This window comes from Rhipicephalus sanguineus, chromosome 1 (genome assembly GCF_013339695.2).
Source record: "Rhipicephalus sanguineus isolate Rsan-2018 chromosome 1, BIME_Rsan_1.4, whole genome shotgun sequence".
Lineage (NCBI taxonomy): Eukaryota > Metazoa > Arthropoda > Arachnida > Ixodida > Ixodidae > Rhipicephalus > Rhipicephalus sanguineus.
Window position 1 is genome coordinate 121,947,784 of NC_051176.1, and position 22,427 is coordinate 121,970,210.

At 44.8% G+C, this 22,427-nt stretch overlaps 1 protein-coding gene across 1 annotated transcript in view; it reads right to left on the minus strand.

Moving 5' to 3' along the window:
* Positions 1 to 22,427, minus strand: part of LOC119379083 (substance-K receptor) — a 441,935-nt gene that overhangs the window by 297,513 nt on the left and 121,995 nt on the right. The window lies entirely within an intron of this gene.

Below are 22,427 nucleotides of genomic sequence, written 5' to 3' on the forward strand. Positions count from 1 at the left end.
GCTCTTTCTGCCAATTTGGCGACTTGTAGCGCTCTTCTATAGCCTCTTCTGTGGTGCTTCTGAAACAAAGTCTGAAAAACTTCCCTATACCGGATAGACATCGAACTTAGGACCTTGAGCATAGTAGCCCGATGCCCCACCCGCTCGGTCAGAGTCAGGCCGGACAACGAGGGATTAGTTCTCAACGTTACCACGCACCAGAGCGCTATTGGTGCGATCTCGGAGGCCACGCATAGTGAAGGGAACTTCTCATAGCTTGCCGCGCCGCCAGATGGTGCCGCAAGTACGGAGAGACAGAAAAAAATCATGTTTGCGCCCATAGGCGTGCGCAGGGTACCCCTTCAGGGGGGGGGGGGGGGCAAAGGTTCATAGCAGCGCCCCCCCCCCACCCTACTAAGTCAATGTATGGAGCAGATTTTGCGCCCCCCCCCCCTCTTAGGTGACTAGAAGGGTCAATTAACGGGGCAGATTTTGCGCCCCCCCCTCTTAGGTGATTAGGGGGGGCGGCCGCCCCCCCTGCCCCCCCTGTGCGCACGCCTATGTTTGCGCCCTCCGTCATAGGGATCGGTATAACACGAAAGCGAAACGTAGTTCAGAAACTTTACAAAAGTGCTTCGATATTCATGGTAAATTGATAAATGAGAGCTTGTACAATGTCTGCTGGTGTTGTTTGATGTGGGCGCACCTACGTTGACGCTTGGTGGCGCTTCTCTATCGCGACGATAACGTCGATGATCAGAATTAAATATTTGTGGTAGCTGAAGTAGTAAACATAAACCCGGACACAGCGCACGGGTAATCCCGCGCAAATATGGCATCAACGAGCACATAATCACTAGTACTGGATATGCGCTCATGGAAATCGTCGTCATTTCAGGAGAGAAACGGCAAGCTGTGCTCTCCAGTGCTTGGGTAACCTACACTCCTGCTCATGCATACACTCCCACACAGCGCTTCAGGAACGCGAGAGGCAGAGCTCGTAGCTTGAGCCATGAAGGCGTCCCGTTGCCCGCTGGCGTGTCTCACTGCAAGAAAGCACTCAATCAAACAGTATTGAAACGAAATGGAGTGGAAATCGGGGAGCCAGACTCCGCGGCGCTGAGTAGGGCGCCTGGATGCCAGCGTTGAACGAATGAACGCTGGCATCGAGGCTCCCTAGCGCTGAGACTTCCGAAGGCATTCCGCTTCCCGCTGGCATGTTTCTCTCTGCACCGAAAGCTGAAACTACCCAAGCGCTCACTGTCGGCGCTCGTTAGTGTCATGATGCTTCACTTCACCTCACCTCTCCAAGACGGCGACACCGCCCCACGCTAACAAGGTCACTGTGAAAGGGAAAAGGCGTGAAAGATATAAGGCGCGTTTGTAAAGGTTCATGCATGATCGTCGGTAGCGGTGTGGGTAAAGCGCCCAGCTCCCATCGTCGCGGGCCGAGAGGTCGTTGGTTCGATTACCACGACATTCAAATCTACGAATTTCTTATTATTTTTTTTCATTGTCATCTGTTCGTGTGCATTTTACCGACGTCACATCCGTGACGAAAATGATGTCACTGAAGTCTTGGTGAACCCCGGCATAAAACACTTTCGTATAAAAAAAAAAATATAAGAGGTAAACTTTTTTTACCGCGCTAGCACCTAGTGAGATTATGTTTCTCAAGGAACACATCGAAATGCGACCCCAGCCAAGCGGAAGTTAGGCTATGGCTGAAATGTTATCCCCCCCCCCCCAAGAAAAATAATACTAAATAAAAACGTACATAAAAATGAGGTGATGGTAAAAATTCAGAATTGTATAAGATAAATATGATATCTGCGCATAACTTTTGTAAAGATAAGGCCCAATTAACTGTCAGAATATTTATTGAGATGTCCACCGCTGTGGTAAAGTGGTTACGGTACTCATCTGCTGACCCGAAAGTCGCGGGTTGCATCCTGGGCGCGGTGGTTGCATTCTGATGGAGGCGAAATGCTACAGGGGCCCGTGTACTGTGCGACGTCAGTGCACATTAAAGAAGACCAGATGTCCACAATTTCCGGAGTTCTCCCCTACAGCACGCCTCATAATCACGTCGTGGTTTCGGCACGTGAAACCCCACAAATTATTGTTGTAACTAATGAAAATTCATTGAAGGAGTTAATTGAAAGGAAGACTGTTTTATTGTGGTTACGTGTCATCAATATGGCAATAACGACTTGAAACTTCCACTTATGCTACTTCCTCTCAAGTCAGCCCTGTCAGCTATCCAAGACTGACTGAAGGGATCCAGAGAAGCGCCAGTGGTTGGGCCAGTAATGTAAGGCGCTGGAGGTTTCCTGACATCACGAAGGTGTTTCTGGCGCTGCTGATCAGCAGTGGTGAGGAACCAGGCAATCTGACTGAAGACTGCCATCGAATCAGCTTGGGAAACTGTCGTGGACTCACTCACACCATGGTGGTATGGAAGGATATGGCGTCCAGCGTAGCAGTGTTATGCACTCGCGTCACAAAGGGGAGAACACACTCCTAGTTTCAGTGATCAGAAACGACATTCATTGCAACAATATCACTAAATGCAGGGTTAAGTACAGTTGTCGGACCATTCGTTTGAGTATGGTATGCAGTGGTATTCTTTTAGAATTCATTCCACACGTCCTCAATCGCTAAGAAGCTCTCGTGGTGGAACATGACGTAGAATGACGTGGCGTAAAATGAAAGAGCCGACGTCACTTGCCGATGCAGATGGCAGTTGTGGTCCCTGTGTAGCTCGTGAGGTGATCTATGGCAACAATTATCCAGCGGTTACCAGCTAGATAATAGGGAGATGTCTATACAAATTAATGTCGACGCGATCAAACGAGCGGGATAGACAAGGCAGGGGCTGCATCAGAGTCGCGGAACGAAAAGGAGGAATTTTCCGGCGCTGGCAAGAGAGACAGGAACGGACGTATAGCGGCGGACGAAGCAGTACCCTTCGCACCAATAGCAGCGCTGGCGCAGGCGTGTATAAGTCTTCACACTTCGGCATGTGCGCACAGTGGGTCAGCGTGAAAGGAGTGCGCATACGCCTGAAAGTAGATGGTGGGGAATAACTAAGAGCCTATTTGGCCCTTTGTACTAGCAGTTTCGATGTGAAGCAAAGCATTGCAGAGAGCGAAGTTGTATGCTAGATAGTATAGTACATTTTAGAGCACTGTACGGGCAGTGATTCTCGGCCCGAGCCGGGCCCGGGCCCAGCATTCATTGAAATTTATCCGCCCGAACCCGGCCCGGTGACTCAAAGCGAGATCCGGGCTCGGCCCGAACCCGAGAAATCTTTCACATACGCGGCCCGGCCCGGCCTGACCGCAGATCGGGCACGACAGGGGCCCGAGCCAATAATTTAGATGGTGTTGCCCGAGCATGGAATCGACAGCAAAGCGTAGCAAATATCTTCGTTTTGTTGGCGCATTCTACGCTAACAACTATGCTTTAACCTACGGTAATTCTCTGTACAAAAGGCCCTCACTGTGGTAACAGTTGACCGGACATACTGGGTACGATGAACGGGCAGTGGTATACTGCATCTATTTTTTCTGCAAATGCAATTGGAATCATCAAGAGCATTTGGCAGCAGATATTGTAGCAATAAAAGTGATTTGCAGCATGAGTTCTATTTCAACAGGGAGCGAAAAAAGGAGAACAGAACGCTCTCTTCACATTGTTTTTATTTCGCTCTCTATGGAAATTTAAAGCATGCTCTACCAACAAACCCAATCGTGCACCCTTCTGGATATGTAGCACCTGTCTAGCACCTTTCCACAGCAAGAGAAATAGGGGGAAAAGGACAAATTTATTATCTCTGTTGTAGATACGCTAACATATACAAATATTGCGACCAACTCGAGGCACCACGATTACTTTTCGAAATACATATAAACAGCTGAAAGGAAGGAAAACATGCTATCTGTCATAGCATTATTTTCATATATCACTCCACTGCTAGCATATACAGCCTATAAGTTTCTTGTGGCATAGCTTACAGTCAGGGCCAACCAACGAAACGTTCCTTTCCTCAGTAAGGAAGCCTTCATTTTGGCAAGGCCGCCTTATGTCACTCTGAAAGCTTCCTCACTGAGGAGCCCTCGGTGAAGACTCCCTTGGCGCTTCCTCAGCTTAAGGTTGCTTTGGGGCTACCTTCGTGCGCCCTTAGGTTCCGCTCCTGGCCCTGAACGAGCGCTTCACCTCACAGCTAGCCCACGTGATGAGCCAGCCCACCTGATGCTTGTTTCCGAGGCCACCCTCCCTACCCACCACTACGGGGAGACGCGCGTGCCCGGTGTTTCAGTGTTGCTAGAACGCACCACGTTTCGCGCTCGACTACGGTGGCTTTTCACATTGAGTAATCGCAGTTGGAAGAAAGCGCACACGCGTCTCTATATTAACACTTCATTTTGGAAGTGATGTGGTGACCCAACTTTTATTTTGCAGAGTAAACGCTTGTGCGCAAAGCTTATATTCGATAATCTCGAACGCAGGAGCGCGGCAACCATTCCTCCCGCGAGGACGTGTGTAGGGAGCTTTCAGAGTACGCTTGCTTCCTCCGTCGGTACTTGGCTGTAAGGAGGCCTCACGTAAGGTGAGGACGCAGTCGAAGGAAAGGAACGTTTCGTTGTTTGGCCCTTAATGTCTTGACATGTCATTGTGCAATAAGTCAAATTATCATGAGATTCCGGCTGTAAGCACGCCTTCGCTGTTGCATCAGATATCCTTCCGCGCTAAATTTTCTTGAACTGCTTGCGCTAGCCGCAGGGGCGCACAAAATCTGCCTTGCGAATTTTGAAGGCGTCGGCACTCGTTGTTTTCAGACTTCCACCACTGGAGAAAATTTCAGATGTCTCTGCGGACCTCTGCAGAATGACCATAGCTGTCCAGCTCATGCCTTCATTTCTCTTGTTCCCGAACGTCATGCCACTCTTCAATATAATCTATAAAACTCTTCTTTGAGGGCTTCTACTTGCAGGTTTCAGCAGTGTTTGTTGTGCACGGTTTTCACTGGGCTGTTTTTTCCTTCCATATTATAATGGTGTATGCCTTGCTAACGATGTTGTACCGGTAGAAGGTGGCGATTGGATTACGCGTGTAGGACTGGCAGCAGGTGGACGAAGAGATTTCAATCTATTTTCGGGGTCGTTCCAGGTTGGTAATAAAGGCGCAAATAAGCTTGTCGACGCTTATTCCTTGGATGCATATGGTTCGAGGTAAGGGGACATCACGCGGCACGGAATTCGTAACTGCCTGTCTTCAAACCAGATATTTCGTCAAGTGAATATACCTTGCCCCAAACAATATTTAATGGACATATGCTATTACTGCACATTCCAACGCTGTTGCGGCAGTATCATGTATCTCTGGCGCCATATAGTGGAACAAGACGAAAGCTCAGACGTCAATAATGAGGGCACACAAAGCAGGCTCTGCATGTCCATGTCGCGTCACATGACCACAGGGAGCCGCGCAGGCCTTTCGTTTTAGTGGACTGCTGGAACTTTCAAGAACGTTGCCCCGCTTTGGAGCTCTGTGATCGCTCTTCCGATGATAAGTTATAGATATAAATTAATTATATTACATTTGTTACTGCTATTACCAGATAACATTTGCGGTATAAAGTAATAGCGGAGTCAATAAAGCACAGAATAGTGAGATGTTAACTCTATAAGCGCCTGGTCTATTTACTTTTAGCTCGCCCGTTTGAGATAAATCAAGTAGTCCCATATGGAAGAAGCAAAAGAAGTTCAGTTCAGGATGACCGCCGCCGTAGTTCAGTGGTAGACCATCGGACGCGTTATTCGAAGGTCGCAGGTTCGGTCCCTGCCGGCGGCAAGTTATCTTTTCGTCCACTTTTATATTTTTTCGTCCACATTTATATTCTAATTACTACAAATAACACCCCCTATACTTTCCTTGGCATTATTGTCTGTTAGTTCTCATTAATATTGTGTCTCACAAAGAAAAACGAGCCTTTAACAGTCACCTCCTTTCCTTCATTGCACAAAATAATGGTCTTTGCTAACCTCTAATCACAAGCGAGATAGAAAGGTATATTCAATGGCATCAATCTAAAGAGAAATCAGAAGTGACGTATCCAGAAATGGTATCAAGTTTGTCGATACCGTCAAGCCACTTACCGCCCAGTACAGTATCAGAGCAAGGAAACGAAATGGAAACACAGACGGCGCTGCAAGTATTGTGAATCTTGTGCAGGCAGGGAAGCGCTTCCGACGAACATCGGTTTCAGAAGGAGTGAAAAGTACGGTGGAGCAAGTAGGGACTTCACAGGAAAGCGGCACCAAAGTGGATGAGAAAGGGCATATCGCAGTGTCGGCGCCAACGAACGCTTTCGCAGGTAGGGATGTTGAGTCGAAGAATGTGGAACTCGACTTGGGAGCGAGCACAGTCACTGACGTCATAGTAAGTGCAGACGAGGTCCCTGCCCAATATAACTTCGTGGCAGCATTCCCGGAGCACAAAAAACTCGATTTTGTGCAGATAACGACCTGCGCTGTGCACACCGCGAAAGGCTGCACTCGTGCGTTGCCGCAGTATAAAGACATGACTTGGCATGCTTACTTTTGGAGTTCACGGCAGTGCTTTTGCGTAATTACAGACACTGCGGCTCCAGTGTCGACAAGGGCTCAAACAGTGCACTTTTAAACATAGCAGAAGGCAAGACCATAAAACAATGGCGTAGCCATACGGTGGGTGGGTCTTGAAGTGCTAGGATTCAATGCGGATGGAAGAAATAATTGGTGAGCAGTCGAAATGCGCAAGAAATGTTGACAGTTTAAGTTCGCGACAAAATAATATTACAGCCAATGCTGATTGTGAACATATTATTAGGAAAAGAAAAATTGCGTGGCTGGCAAAAAAAGAAAAAACCTACAAAACTCAAGCTTTGTGAATATGACCCACCATCTTCAGCTCACTCGAAATTTCTGCTTTGTACATCTTTTGAGTGAGACTTTATGCAGAATCACATACCCACAGGTGTGCACATCCTATAAATGGTTTTCTTCGACAATCGCAGCAGTGGCTTATGACTATAGCGTTGCCCTGCTAAGGATAAGGCGACGAGTTCTATCCCCGCCACAGATGACGCATTTCGATGAAGACCTAATAGGGAAAAAAAAAACGCGCCTGTGCTTTTAGTTAGATCTACGTCAGAGAACGACAGATTGTCAAAATTAACTCGCAGTTCTCCATTACGGCATACAGTTCATAATCATATCGGCGCTTTAGCATTTAAAACAGCAGGAATTACACAACATTCGCCTTCATACCGCTACGTCAGCGTATTCCCGTTGCAACGAATCTCAACGATCCAGCATTTACGCTTCCGCACGTTCTGCGACGTGCCAGACACCCTACGCCATAATGTATGGGGATGTCACGGAAACCATACCCACCCAAACACTAACCGAAGAAAAGCGGGACTCTAAGGTTTCGAAACCAAACCTGAAGAACCACCTAAGGCGCAGAAACGCTTGCTCGAAACGCTTATTCTCTTTTTGTCTTCGACAAAATCGAGCGGTGGCTCAGTGTTGCATTCGCGTGCATTCACCGCGTCACATAGTCCCTTTTTTTTAAGTATCCACAGAAGAGACAAAATGACGAACAAGTAACAGAAAACAAGAGACCAAAATAATGCAGGGCAAGAAGCCTGCGTATACTAGACGCCGAAATCCTAAGCGATGTACACGATTGCGGTTCGAAAAAAAAAAAAAGTGCACGGCATGGTGTGGCCTGCAGTGGCGGTGACAGTCATAACTACAGCCACAACCATACTCTTCAGACAGCCTTTGCCAAGGCAGCGCAGAGACTCTCAACTTTTTGGGCCTGTGGACAGCACGAACAAGGTGGAAAAGGTCACATAAAAAAATTAAAGAAAAAAACGAGTAAATATAGCATAGGGAAGTTCATGCGTGACTCAAATGAGAATCTCTTTTGGCTCATAGAGCGCTACAAGAGGGCGAAAAAAGCGAATGGATCGTACGGCATACTTTTCTCGTATTAAAAAAGGAAAGAAGTGGGAACAGTCCTGAAAGCTATTTGCCGCAGTTGGATTTCGAAAATTGCGCATCGAAAAGACAAACGCCGCTCGGTGGGCAACTATTCGTTTTTTTTTTATTTGTTTATTTATCTGGAACCGGAAGAATGATATGTCAGGAAAGGAAATGGTGTGACACGTCAAAATTTTAGAAAACGAGAAAAAAAAATAAACGTCATCCACATCGCTTAAAGAATGCCGAAATCGAGCTATTTTCGTTCGAATGTTCCGTTCTCCAGCTCCCCGAATTCCTGGATCTGTATGGCACCGGACCGCACATCAGATGACGACGCTTTCGTGCCGCTCTCACCGGATGTGTCCCAGTGGCGAGGCAGAAGAAATTTTGCGGTAGGTTTGTAAACTTTCTCAAACCGGGAGAACGCTTCTTGAGAAGACGATTCGGGTATAGCGTTTTGCGCGTGTATGTTCGGAAATAGTGCCACTTACAATTACGTTTGGAGCTCATAACGCTTGTTTTTCTTTCATATTGCTGCGATTGGTCTTGTCAGCGAGCACGGTCTTGAGGATGTGCCATGCGCGTCCCTTCATTTATCTTTCTTTCTGCAATAACACAATGGATATGGAGGAGAAGAAAGTGTGGATGTAGTGTTTGCTGTATTGTTTATACTTGGGAGAATTCGGAAGGAAGCGCGTGGGAAGAGTAGTTCCCAGTAGCGATTCTTAACAATAATCCGAAATATCCAGACAAAAAGTCTAGAAACATTTATTTCGCCCACTATGAAAGGCACACTACGCAGGAATTGCCTAACCGTTCGTTTGCAACATACTTAAAGCAAACGACAGACCGTATCCCTATACGTTTGGTGACCTGCAGTGCGATCCCAATAAATAAATAAATAAATAAATAAATAAATAAATAAATAAATAAATAAATAAATAAATAAATAAATAAATAAATAGTAATTTATGATGCACGCATTGTTAACCTATTAAATTCATCATCATCGTCATATGTTTGTCGTCATTCTCTGTTTGTGATCATTACCACCATCGTGTGTGCAGCGCTTGTTCGAAGCACAGTTCTCGAGCCATCACTGTGGTGTTGCATACCGCTCCGACGGAATAGTGAACTGAATATTTCACTATTTGCAATAGTAGTCGCGCAAAAGTAGAGAATGGGTCAATTGAATAAATTAATATAGTTGTGGAGTCGCTTGACGCTTCGGTGGGTGTCATTTGACCCTCGTAGGAGTGCTACCGGCAAGAGTCGTCTGACTCCCTCATAAGTGGTAATGTGATCCTTCGGATAAGAGTCCTTCCACTCTTCCTTGAGGGTCAGGGTACTCTCCTAGAGCGCGCCGACTCTGACCCACCAAGAGAGTCGTATACGTGGCAAGTCAGTACTATCCGACAAGAGTCACCTATGCTCATTTTTTTTTCTTAGAGTGTATGAGATGTTCAGAAAGATGGTATCACCCAGCAGCACGGTCTACCAAAACCTGGAGGTTTCAAAAGGAAAGGTTCGTTTCAATAAGGAAAGAATCAACTGGCAAACGCCACACAGAGGGGCACAACGCTCGCCTCTATTTCATAATCATATGAGGCGGGGGGGGGGGGTGCAATATTTTAAAATAGCTCTTTATGTGTGGTCCTCTTACGTTCTTGTGTCCTGTTTTGTCGGGCTTCTTACCGTATAAGTTGGAAGAACGTGATCAAGTAGTTATTGAGTGTAAGTCGCATACAAGCAGGGGCTTTTCGCGTGAGTGGAGTCCTGTAGGAGAGAAATGAATAACGAAGGGAAAACAGGATGAAAGATCATGAAACAAAACTGAAAGAGCCACAAAAAAAGTAAAAAAAATAGACTGCCCTGAGAACAAAAAAGTTCCTACAGGTCGGTTTTTTGAAGAAACAAAACAGGCCCGTAAGAAGTTTCGTCACTCACAAAGAAGATAATACCATATATAGAGGGGGAGCGGGGTCAGTTTCTTGTAGAAAAGTAAACGAAGCGCAAGAAGATGCCTGGCCGAGTTTAGATGCACAACCATTCCGATATAAAGGCAGCCATCACGGGCTCTAAACTACCGGCTAAGTAGACGCTAGTCCCTGAGTCGAGCCGTCCGATGAGAAAAACAAAGCAGAGCAGTCCAACACAAGGTGATTAAGAACAGCGACAAGTGCTCGACAGACTGTCTACACGTTCTTGTTGGCTCAAACGTGCACACACAAGGACATAGCCAACACTCAGCATTAGCGGCACAAGTTCTTCAGCACGACGAGGTGATCCTCGACCAACAACACGGGGAGGAAACGATCCATTTGTAACACAGTAGCAGAAGTGCTTCTTGAGGCAGTAGCGGCGAATCAGCAAGCAAGCGTCGTCAATCTCGCAGGAAATTTCGCTCACCCCATCCGGCTTCATCAGCAACCACGAAGGTGGCAACTACTGATGTCAATCTAAAATACACGCTGCGCGATTTCATTTACACCGAAGAATGTCAATCAGAACGGCTCCGGTGCTGCCCTTAGCAGATTACACTGCAATGACGCTGGTAGTGTTGTACACACAGTCATTGAGTCCTCTAGCAAAATTAGATCTCGTCAGGTTTGCGCCCCGCTGACCAATGATGTAATTGCACTAGGTTTCGTTGGAATTGATGGGGCTGTTTGGCTCAGCTTCCACTTGAGCTAAAAACGATGGCGTAATGAAGACTGCGAATACAACGAAATCACTATATAACAAACCCACCTAAGACTACTCAAAGGCGAAAGCCGTCCGTTGTGACCATTTTGCCGTGCACATTATATCGCACGAACGCCGCACAGACCAAGTGAATGCGCAGCTCGTGATATTTGCGCTTTAACACCGCAAAGCTACACTTATTTAACGCCATACAAACTACATTTATGAACATACCTTCTTCCTTTGTTTTTTTTTTTTATCCAGGAACCCGCACTGGACGGAGAAGGTACAGATGATAAGGAATTATTCCTGCAGCGCCATCGCAGTTGAGCGTATCTATCTAACCGAAATGCCGTTGAGATAATCAATAGAAAATGTTTCAAGAAATATGCTTCGAGTGCACTGCGAAATTATCGTGCAATGCACTTTCCACTGATAATCTGTTGCCGGACCAAGGAGCAGATAAGAAATAAGTATATTGAAATGATTAAGCAGTGCTTGAACGTAACTATGAAGGGTCGGTTATGGTAACTGATGTAAAAGGTAAGGACATGAACAGAGAAAAACGAAGAAGCACACGCAGTGTTGACTTTAAACACCATTTTTGCCGAAGTGATGGCCATGTATATACATAGTGTAAAGGCATGCGCAGATATAGGGGGATTCGAAGAGAACTAACCATTAATACTGCAAAAACTAAATATATCGTTTTCCACTCACGTTCAAAAATTATCGGTAATAACTCTGTCTCACTGCATTTAAATCAATGCCCACTCGAACGCACCGACTCATATACATATCTTGGCATTATTCTCGATCAGCATCTGACTTGGCAGCGTCACATCGAAGCTCTTTGCTCAAAGCTAGCATCTAGTTGTTTTGCATTGCTTCAGGCACGGGAACATTTTCCAAGGAACATTCTCCGCATCCTGTATTTTTCATTTTTTCAGTCTCACCTAACGTACTGTATTGATTCATGGGCCTGGACATTCAATACTTACCTAGATCCTGTTCGACGTTTACAGAAACGAGCCGTCCGAACTATTAATTTCTCGCCGCGAAATGAACCAAGCAAACCAATATTTTCTAAGCTGCAAATCATACCGTTTGATTTCTTACGCGAAATAAGTATGGCAAAGTGCATTAGCAGGGTAATAAAGGACAACTATCCGTTTAACATATCAATATTGCGTGTGCCAAATCGTACAACAAGAAACAAGACAATTGGGAATTTTAATATACCAGTGGCAAGAAACTTATATGGTCAGAGACTTGTAGAATTTATTGGTACAAAAATAAGGAACGACATACCAACTGAGGGAAAGCAGAGCAATAACGTATCACACTGGTTAAAAAAGTACTATCAACAGCAAATGTCATGTGTATAGAAACTTATGTCACGTGCGCAACCTGTAGATACTTATGTTTTCTTTTTTCTTTCTTTTCTCTTTCAATGCTGTTAAGCTTACCACATTTAAGTTATAAACGACATGTTGTCTGTTGTTCTGTACCATGTATTCTTTGCCTATACCATATATTTTTGTCTGTTATATATATATATATATATATATATATATATATATATTTTAATCTGCTATTTCTAATTTTTTTCTATGTAGTTGTCATTGACGGTCGAAACTGTCAATTACATGTTTGTTAATGAACATTTCTGTAATTACATGTCTGTAAATGACCCCAATACTAGCCTTCGGCTAAGGGGTCATACAGTGTTTGCAATCAATATGTATTTATTTCATGTGAATAAACTTCAAACTTCAAACTTCAAACTGTCTTATCTACACACAACAACGACCACACACAACACATCACTTGCCATAAGCGTAAGGCACGTGTGCAACGTTTAAAAGTGATTGCATACGTCATCTCCCTTACTGTCAGCGCACCTGAAATGGCCTTCACTCGTGGAAGGTCAGTGCTGTGTGCGTAAAATTTTCGTCTCTCCTTGTCTGTCGCACTGTTCTTATTTTTAGCTTGAACGGCGTCTCTCTGTGGAATGCGAAAACAACGCCACCAAGTACTACAGAAAGTGAAGCAGGCTGATTTATATTATGAATGTATCAGGTATCACGAAAGAAGGAAGGAAGGAAGCAATACGAAAAGGAGAAGGCAGGGAGGTTAACTAGACAGCAGTCCGGTTGGCTATTCTACGCCGGGGGAAAGGGAGTGGAAAGATGGGAGAGACAGAGAGAGAAGGGGGGAGCGAAAAAAAAGGAAATGATCAATAAATGCATTGAAACGTATGTAGCGGTGGCACTGTAAAAATAGTCACATGCGCTCACAAGCGTTCACACAGGCCCGTAGTCCTTAAAAAGGTATCACGAAAGAGCATTCAAATATACCTTCAGGTATGTCAAGAGTGCTAATAACGTCGCAATCTCAAAAGCATCGCATCAAACAGTAGTGCTGCGCCTGCCTGAAGCGCCTCGGAAACACTATAAATAAGAATCCACTTTGCCGGGGCTGAACGATAATAATAATAATAATTGTTGGGGTTTAACGTCCCACAACCACGATATGATTATCAGGGACGCCGTAGTGGAGAACTCCAGATATTTCGACTAACTGGGGTCCTTTAACGAGCGCCTAAACCTAAGAACACGGGCCTCAAATTTTCGCCTCCATCGAAAATGCGGTCGTCGCGGCTGGGATTCGATCCCACGACCTTCGGGCTAAACAAGGAAACGAAATTTGACCGCTTCCGGGCTAAACAAGGAAGCGGTTAAATTTAGTTTTTTATTTTTTTTTCACTTGCAGAACGAAATGACCAACATATACATTTGGCGTTCGGCGCCGTTTTTCACTTTCCGACAGAACCAGGCCGTCCACTTCCCGCGGGAAATCTGTTTTCCTATCTGGTTCGCGCAGAATAAGTGACCTTAACTGTTGTGTAAAGCTTATGGAATAGCCGCTAAGGAGGGTCGCAGACACTACCAGCGAATTCCCTCATTCTCTTTTTTATTTCATTGCACTGTTTCGACGATATGATAGCAAGTACGAGGGAGGACGACTGCCCCTGTCAGTACAATAGCGACGCCACTATATTCATTACTGAAAAATGGCGTCATCTAGCCCTCGTACCATCGCTAAAACACGTGCGTTTTTCCTAACTCGTGTTGTTAGCTCACTGCTACACGCTTATGTTAATAGTCATCTATGATACTGTCTAACCTCAACGCGCAATACCTACAGCATACACTGAAGACGACTTAACCCTCTTCGAAACCAGTCAATCAAAATATGACTGTTAGCTGAATTCTTTGTCATTATTTACCTACCTGTCAATACTTTTGCATGTTATCCATTCAGCTCTTCCATCGTAAATTTTCACTCATCACATTTCGTCTCCTTAGTCGTGATATATAGAAGCTAGCTAGCTAGCTAGCTAGCTAGATAGATAGATATAGATAGATAGATAGATAGATAGATAGATAGATAGATAGATAGATAGATAGATAGATAGATAGATAGATAGATAGATAGATAGATAGATAGATAGATAGATAGATAGATAGATAGATAGATAGATAGATAGATAGATAGATAGATAGATAGCCTTCCTTTCGATAGCGCCACAACTTTCTCTCACGTATAATCCAATCGAACTGTGGGAAATTGGCGCATCATTACGATGCCACCTTGTACTTTGGAAACGCACCTCGCTAATATTAAATTTGCGTCGTTACAATTTTTTAAAACACAACGTGGGAAAGTATTGCAAGAATCATTCCTTAAAATTTATTTATTTGCTGTCATAAATTGCTACAATTTTTTGCTAGTTTTTCACTCTACTGCTATAACTGTACCATAGGTGATATATTTAAAACAAAAATAAGTTCTATTTTTTCGTTATTCGTAATACGTAACAAAGGGTAACTTTTGTTCATTACTGTGCACCTTTGTTTCTGAGTATTTGTTGTATTATTACATTAAGGAGTTTAAACAGTCATCTATCTTTGTTCAGTTTGTCATAGCTGCATACGCCACATTGTTTGGCTTTGAGACAAGTCATGTAACTCATGCGATGACATATCATTCACTATCGCATGTTCGTTATGCATGCATTACATCCTGGTATATGCAATGCCAATGAAACGACCGCGACGGCTTCAAAGCGTTTGCATCATGTCATGCCATGACCTGTCATTCATGTTTGTCGTACACTTGTCATGCGATGCCATGTATATCAAGGTAATGAAATTGCTGCGAGAGTAACTCGACCATGTCATGTATGACATGACGAATATGACATGCACGGCTGGATATTCATGTCACGACCTGTCATTCATATTCCTCATACACTCATGTCATGGCATGCCGATTTTCATATTATGTAGTTAGTAAAACGACCGCCAGAGCATCAAGGCTATGTCGTGTGTATCATGACGTGCATGGCGTGCGTGACATAACCTGCCATTCACGTAAGTACGTCATTACTCAATGTCAGTCTTGGTACACATCAAGTTGATGAAATGGTTGTGAGAGCACCTGTCATGTATCTCATAACATAACATGCATGACATATTCATGTCATGACTTGTAACTCATGTTCGCCAAACACTCATTCATGTCATGCCAATATTTATATATATCAGGTTAATGAAACGGGCGCGAGAGTATTAAGGCCGCGTGTCATATGTATGATGATTTACCTGACATGCATGACATGGGTTTCATGTTATGACCTGTCAATTATGTTCGTCATGTACTCATGTCATGCCGTGCTAATTTAGGTGTATCTGAAATTGATGGAAACGGCCGCGAAACCACGTAGATAGATAGATAGATAGATAGATAGATAGATAGATAGATAGATAGATAGATAGATAGATAGATAGATAGATAGATAGATAGATAGATAGATAGATAGATAGATAGATAGATAGATAGATAGATAGATAGATAGATAGATAGATAGATAGATAGATAGATAGATAGATAGATAGATAGATAGAAACGTTCAAAGTGTCTGGTTTGGCAAAAAATGCTTCGCATTTAATAAACTTGAACTATCAGAAAATTCGAAGTATATTCAACGCACAACGGACAAAACCACACGCAAGCTGACTATTAGTTTATCGTCCTCATAACCACACACTGTTATTGGTCAGGATCTATATGCAACTTATCAGTTTGACTATGATATGAACGGAATATTAATACCCCTGAGTGAGGACAATTGTGAAACTTAATCCAATGAGAATCTTGCCACTAACAGCAATATGAAGATTTAACGTTGGACTTGAACTCCTGGTATGGTATGACTTGACATGTAAAACAGCGGGGGCTGTGCCACCAGGCAGTTACGAGGCGTCACAAAATGCCGCGAGCGCCGTTGCAAGCGTCACGCCTCGATGGTGCGCGATATGAGACCGACAGAAAAGCGTTGGCATTAGTCAGTGCCAGTGAAATGGTAGCACGATGGTTACTGTCCGTACGGCTAAGGCCAGTGCGTACACACACCAGCTCAAGAGGAACGCCTTCCACGAACCATTCTACGTGCGCTGGGACGGATTTACATTGACACTATGGGAACACGAAGGAGAGACACTGTCGTGGGTTGCTGCAGGAAGCACATGTCCCATTGGGAAATATGGGCGAAATGTGCAATATAATTCTCGTCTCGGGACGTCACTAAGCTTTGACATTTCTTGGCAATGGTGTTAAAACCGCTCGAGTGGGAAGTACCGCGCTCTCGACACGTTTGGCCTAATCGAAAGTTCAGACTTCTTTTGTTTCTCAAACCCCACGGATCTTCAATCCCCATCCTCTACTTACAACAACAACAACAACAAAAAAAAAAAATCAGCACTTTGAGCAGTATGTCATAATGCACCCCGTATTTCTAAATCCAGCGCCTTCACGCCTACCTTCTCGTTCAATGCCCGAGAGTAACAAGCGAATGCGAATACAGGTATAACGAAGTACGACCTCTGTGGGAGCCTTGAACTGAACTGTACACTGCGTCCCTCAGGGTCAGACGCTGTATTGCGGCCTTGTCCTTTGGATATATGCGCGATGTTGCAAGACTGCCGGAGGTGGACGCTCCCGTTTGTGTCAGCCGGCCATAAAATAAAAAAGAAAGACACAGGACAGCTCACACTTAATGATGGCTTCAGTTTCCCTCCTTCTCACGCTCCATCAATCCTTTTTTTTTATGTTTACCTAATACGCCGAATGCTGCTGACAAGTGCAGTTTAGTGACGTTTTTCTTGAAATTTTTTATGGTGACTACACAAACCCACATACATGTCTTATACAACCCACCATTCACAAAACTGCCGAAGGCGTCACACGCGGGCCCAGACAGTCGTAGCAGAAACGAGCTGAACACGAAAGACATGTGGCAAAACCAAGATTCCAACAAGCGGCTGTAACTCCGATCGAGCAGAGGTACGATGCGTGATGTTTCGAGAGCAAATATCCCGTATACCGCTTCGCATAACAAAACAAGCCCAAGAATAAGCGAGCAAAGCTTTGCGATGACAATTTACGCTGATATAGTTGCTGCATCCACTGCAATGAAGCGAGGACTCCCCGCACAATTCGCAAAATGACACTTCCCGCTTCTTTATAGTGGTCTTTGCGAAACACCAACTCGCCACGGTGGTCTGGTGGTTTTGGTGCTCGTCTGCTGACCCGAAGGTCGCGGGATCGAATCAAGGCCGCCGCGGCCGCATTCCGATGGAGGCGAAATGCTCGAGGCCCGTGTATACCTAGATTTAGGTGCACGTTATGGAGCCCCAGATGGTCAAAATTTCCGGAGCCCTTCACTACCGCGTCCCTCATAACCATATCCTGGTTTTTGGATGTAAAACAGCAACAATTATTATATTTATTTGCGAAACGCGTGAAATGATGGAGGTTTACGCACCAAGGACGACGTTCAATGCACTCTTATAGAAGGTGGTTGTCCCAGGAATGCTCCGTAAAAACAGTTCAGCAATTAAACATGCAGCGCATGCGCTGTTTATGCTGTCCAAGTAGCACTCGTGAGCCTAAAAAATCGGAAGGCGCTTTGCAACTTTATCTGTGCACGGATAGCATTGCTTTTGCACTGAGACGATCAATGATATATTACATATATGCGCTCACTATGACTTGTTCTCGACCGATCGGACAACCGGCAACTCTATCCTAACAAGACGGCCATAGATGTCCCGATTCGTCAACTCACAAGGCACATGGACAAAGTGGCAATTTGGGCGAATTGGTTATGCATTGGGAAAAAGTTTCGCGCTCGATTACCCGGAAAAACAAAGGGGGTACCGGGCTGATGGAGCGCTGCTTATACCTGCATGCAAAAAACAGGCAGACAGATTAGTAGATAAATATAGGAAGGGAAAGAGGCTAACGATCAACCTGCTACCCTGCGTTGGGAAAGGAGAAAATAGAGGATAAAGTAGAGAAGGAGAGAGCTGGACTATACAAGACCACAAAGACCTTCTGAAGCATCGCATAAGAATGTTCCCCACATTATGAACATTCAGCCTATATTTCCTTGCAAAAAGAGAATGCGCTCCATTGACTAATTTATTATCCTTGACTGCCCTAGCCAGCATTATGCAAAAATGTAATACTGGCTTTGGGGAATATAGCGTCCTATAGCTAACTCGGACCAAGATTTAAAAAAAAAGCGGCTCTAGAAAAATTGCACCAACTGCATATTAGCGGTAGTACTGTGTACTTATAGAGCACATTTTCCATGATTAAATAATTGGTTATTAAATCTTAATTGATCGACTTAGCTTTCACTTGAATCGCTGACGTGTCAATTTTAAGTTGTAGGCCGCTTCAAACAGGTCCAGAATCAAGCATTTATTTCATGCTGAAAGCTGCCTGGTTGTTTTTTCCGAGAAATAAGAAAATCCAGTGAAACACGTGAAATACGAAATGGACGCGCGCTCGCACGCCGCTACTTTGATGGATAAGCGGACTTTGATGGATACGCGGCTGCATTCGTTTATCGACGTACTGTACAGGGCTTCACCATGTAGGATCGCTCGACAGGCTTCATGACCTAACTGAAGGTGAGACAAGCGTCGGCACATGCTGCCGCAGTGTTGTCTGTCTCCTGCGGAACTAAGCATAGATTTAAGCTTTGCCAGGCTCCTCTCTAGAAAATGAGGCGCGCAGATTGATTGTCGTGTGTGCGCCGTACAGGTTTCCTTGCTTATATTACTTATATATTGCAACCTCACCCCCCCCCCCCTCTCTTCGCACCCCCGACTGCGTTGCGCTTATCTATGCGCCAGCGGCGAGTCTTCATGCCGCAATCATCGAAAAACATGAAGCCCAGTAAGATTCGGCGATAAACGAATGCAGCCGTGCATCAGTCAAGGTTCGCTTGGAAGCACTTGAGTAGCAGGGCGCGACTGCGCCGCCCTCTATTTCATATTTCGCGTGTTTCTCGGGCTTTTGTTTTTTTTTTCTCGGAAAAAAACAAAACAACCGGACTCAAAATTGACACGTTAGCGATTCACGAAATCATTAAAATATCAACAAATTAAATTAATTCACTAATTCTTATTTAGCGACGAAAAAAAACTGCTGGAAGTAAGTACACCCGACTACCGCTAATATTCGATTGGTATGATTTTTCCAGAGCTCTAGGCTGTTGCTTAAAATCTTGGTCCGAGCTAGCTTGAGCACCCTATATATGTATATACCAATTGTCCCAGCTAACTTGTACCAAGATTAAAAAAAAAAAGAACCATGCGTTCTAAAGTTCTACCTGTTTTGTATTAGTGGTAGTCGTGTGTGCATACAACCTGTATTTTTTTCATGACTAAGCTTTAAATAATTAATTAACTTTAATTAACCAACTTTTTTTATTCTTACTCGAATCGGTAAAATATTGACTTTATGTTGTACCTCGCCTCAAATAACCCCAGAATCAAGCATTTATTTTATGTCGAAATCTGCCTGGTTGTTTTTTGATGTGTGCGGCGTGACCACCCTTACCGCGCATGCGCAAATCTTCTCCACTTCCCCTCTCCGCTCCCTCTCTCTCCTTTTCCTCTCCACATCACCTCTCCCCTTCCCTTTCCCCTCTCATTTCCCTTTCCCACCCCTCCCCACTCCTCCTCTCCCCTCCCCTCCCCTCTCTCATCCCCTCCCCCTTCCCCATTCCCTTTCTCTTTCCCCTCCCCCTCTCTATTCCCCCAATCCTCTTTCCCCCTCACCACTCCACCTCTGAAACGCGGGCTCTACATGCCGAAACACTGCTTCGCATCGCCTCATGTTCCCCTTTAGCGGGAGATGGTGTGATTTTTTCCGAGAAGGAACAATTGAAAGCGCGCGAAAGACGCCAAATATGAAATAGACGGGCGCTAGCGCGCCGCTATACTCTAGCGCTTCCAAGCATTCTTTGATTGATACACGGCTGTGTTTGTTCATTGTAGAGGGCTTCACACTGTTTGATGAACGTGCGTCAAGACACCCTGCTGACGCGTCCATTATCGAGCATGAAGCCCTGTACAATGCGGTGATGAACGATCTCAGCCGTGTATCAACTAAAGAACGCTTGGAAGCGATGGAGTAGCGGCGCGCGAGGGCGCGTCTATTTCATATTTGGCGTGTGCAGCGCGCTTTTGTTTTTTCTCTGAAAAAACAACCAGGCAGATATCAGCAAAAAATAAATGCTTGATTCTGGGGTTATTTGAGGCGAGGTACAACACAAAATTAATATTGTTACGGTTGAGTAAAGGTTGACGGTGTTTATTTAAAGGATGCAAATGAGACACGGCAATCAGACGTAAAGATGGAGTCCTCAGGCCGCGCCAGACCACTTCGTCTTCCTCCTCCACATGCCCGGCTCATAGCGTAGCAATATTTTACCGATTCGAGCAAGAATAAAAAAGTTGGCTAATTAAATTAAATTATTAATTAGCGCTTAGTCATGAAAAAACTACATGTTGTATCATGTATGTACACACGACTTCCGCTAATAAACAACAACTTTCCAAGGGCGCATGGTTTTTTTTTTTAATCTTGGTCCAAGTTAGCTGGGACCACCCGTATATAATCATGCATGAGGAAACATGTTTCAGAATGACGCAGTCATTTCCCTAACAATAACTTTTAGTATAGGGTCATGCCTTTTTATGCATTTTTCGTTGCTCTTAGTTAGTTTGCTGCTGATACATGTGGGAATGGTATAGACATAACAAAAAACATTTATATGCTCAATTAACTGTGGTATTACAAAAAACCATATTATGGAATATTCTTGCGAGCGCTAAGCGGTTGATGTACGGGTTCGGTCTCTTTTTTGCGAGTTACGAAACATTCTAGAGTGAGGCGCTTCCACACTGACCCTCACCCGAGACTTTACTCTTCCCGATTAAAAAAAAAATGAAGCTTACAGATCATAGATTGTTCGTTAAATATATTTCAAGGTTTGCTACATTGCCGCCGTCTATTGCGCACTTTTGTTGAAACTGTTGCAAAACTTTGCGATATTCGCTGGCAGCACATGTACTCTGAAAGCACAATATTCCAAATGTGGCTCAGTTGCGTTTGTTTCCCGCGAACGTGTTACGGTGTCTGACAACTGTTTAATGAAATTCCGGGGATCCGCAGCTCCTCGCGAACGCTGACGTTATCTTTTTCTCCTTGTTCTTTTCTCTTTCGAGCCAGAAAATGGGGCCCCTAATTGCGAAAAATTTCACGCTCCCACAAGGCCTATAGCGCCCACTGAATCACAGTTCGTGACAAGACGATTAAATTAACTCCTTTTTGCGAAATGCCTTCTCGCGAAAGGGCAATTTCCTTTTTCCTTTCCACGCGTGATCATTATTGGCAGGTAAAGAAAGGTACGGACGACGACCCGTGTGTCCACACACAGTGAGACAATGTCGGGGAAAATCGGGCGAATCTGCGCGGTGCGAATTTACGCCGAAGAGGGGCAGTCCACTCGTGTTGGGCAAGCGCTGCTGCTTGAGTGGACTGCTTAAAATAGCTCGAAGCAGGAACGTTGAAGAGCGGAAAAAAAGATGGGGTGGGGGACAACGCCCAAAAACGTAATGGCTCAACCCTGCAGATAACTGGGATAATTCGACTGATAAAATGAAAAGAGCCCTTACATTATTACGGAGATCTAAAAGATGAAAAGAAGGAGAACACGCGAGAAAGAAGAGAACGGAGAGGACGGAGTAAGCTTGGCCGTACCTGGCCGCAGTGCGTAAAATGAAAAAGAGAAGAAAGTCACGAACTCCGACACTTAGGAGCGGGGCGCAAGTTTACAACCCCCCAAGGTGCAGTGTTTTGCTAATTAGGTACATGTCAGAGTTGATATGAGTTCAGTGCGGCAGTATGCAGCACTAAGGATATCCAAACTGTAGACGAAAGGATGAGTCGCCGTCCCCATGATGAAGCGACATCCTCCCCTTATCGACCACTTCTTTATTAGAATACACTGACCCGATGCTGATGATGATTGTGCCACTCCTCGTCCTCTGCACTGTTTTCAACTTCCTCCGCGCCCCCACAGCGGCGCCTGATAATGAAAAACACTAGCACTCGCGTATTCTAAGTACACACTGTTCGTTCATTAGTATTTTATCATTTCCAAGTCAATCCTGGTGGAATAATCTCGGGTTTTCACCTGCGCCTGGTCTTCCAGCGATGCTTCCGATGCTTTTTGCTCACCCGTGCTTTCGAACGCGTTGCCCTTGATGGACTTGTGCTGTCGATGAGCGGTTT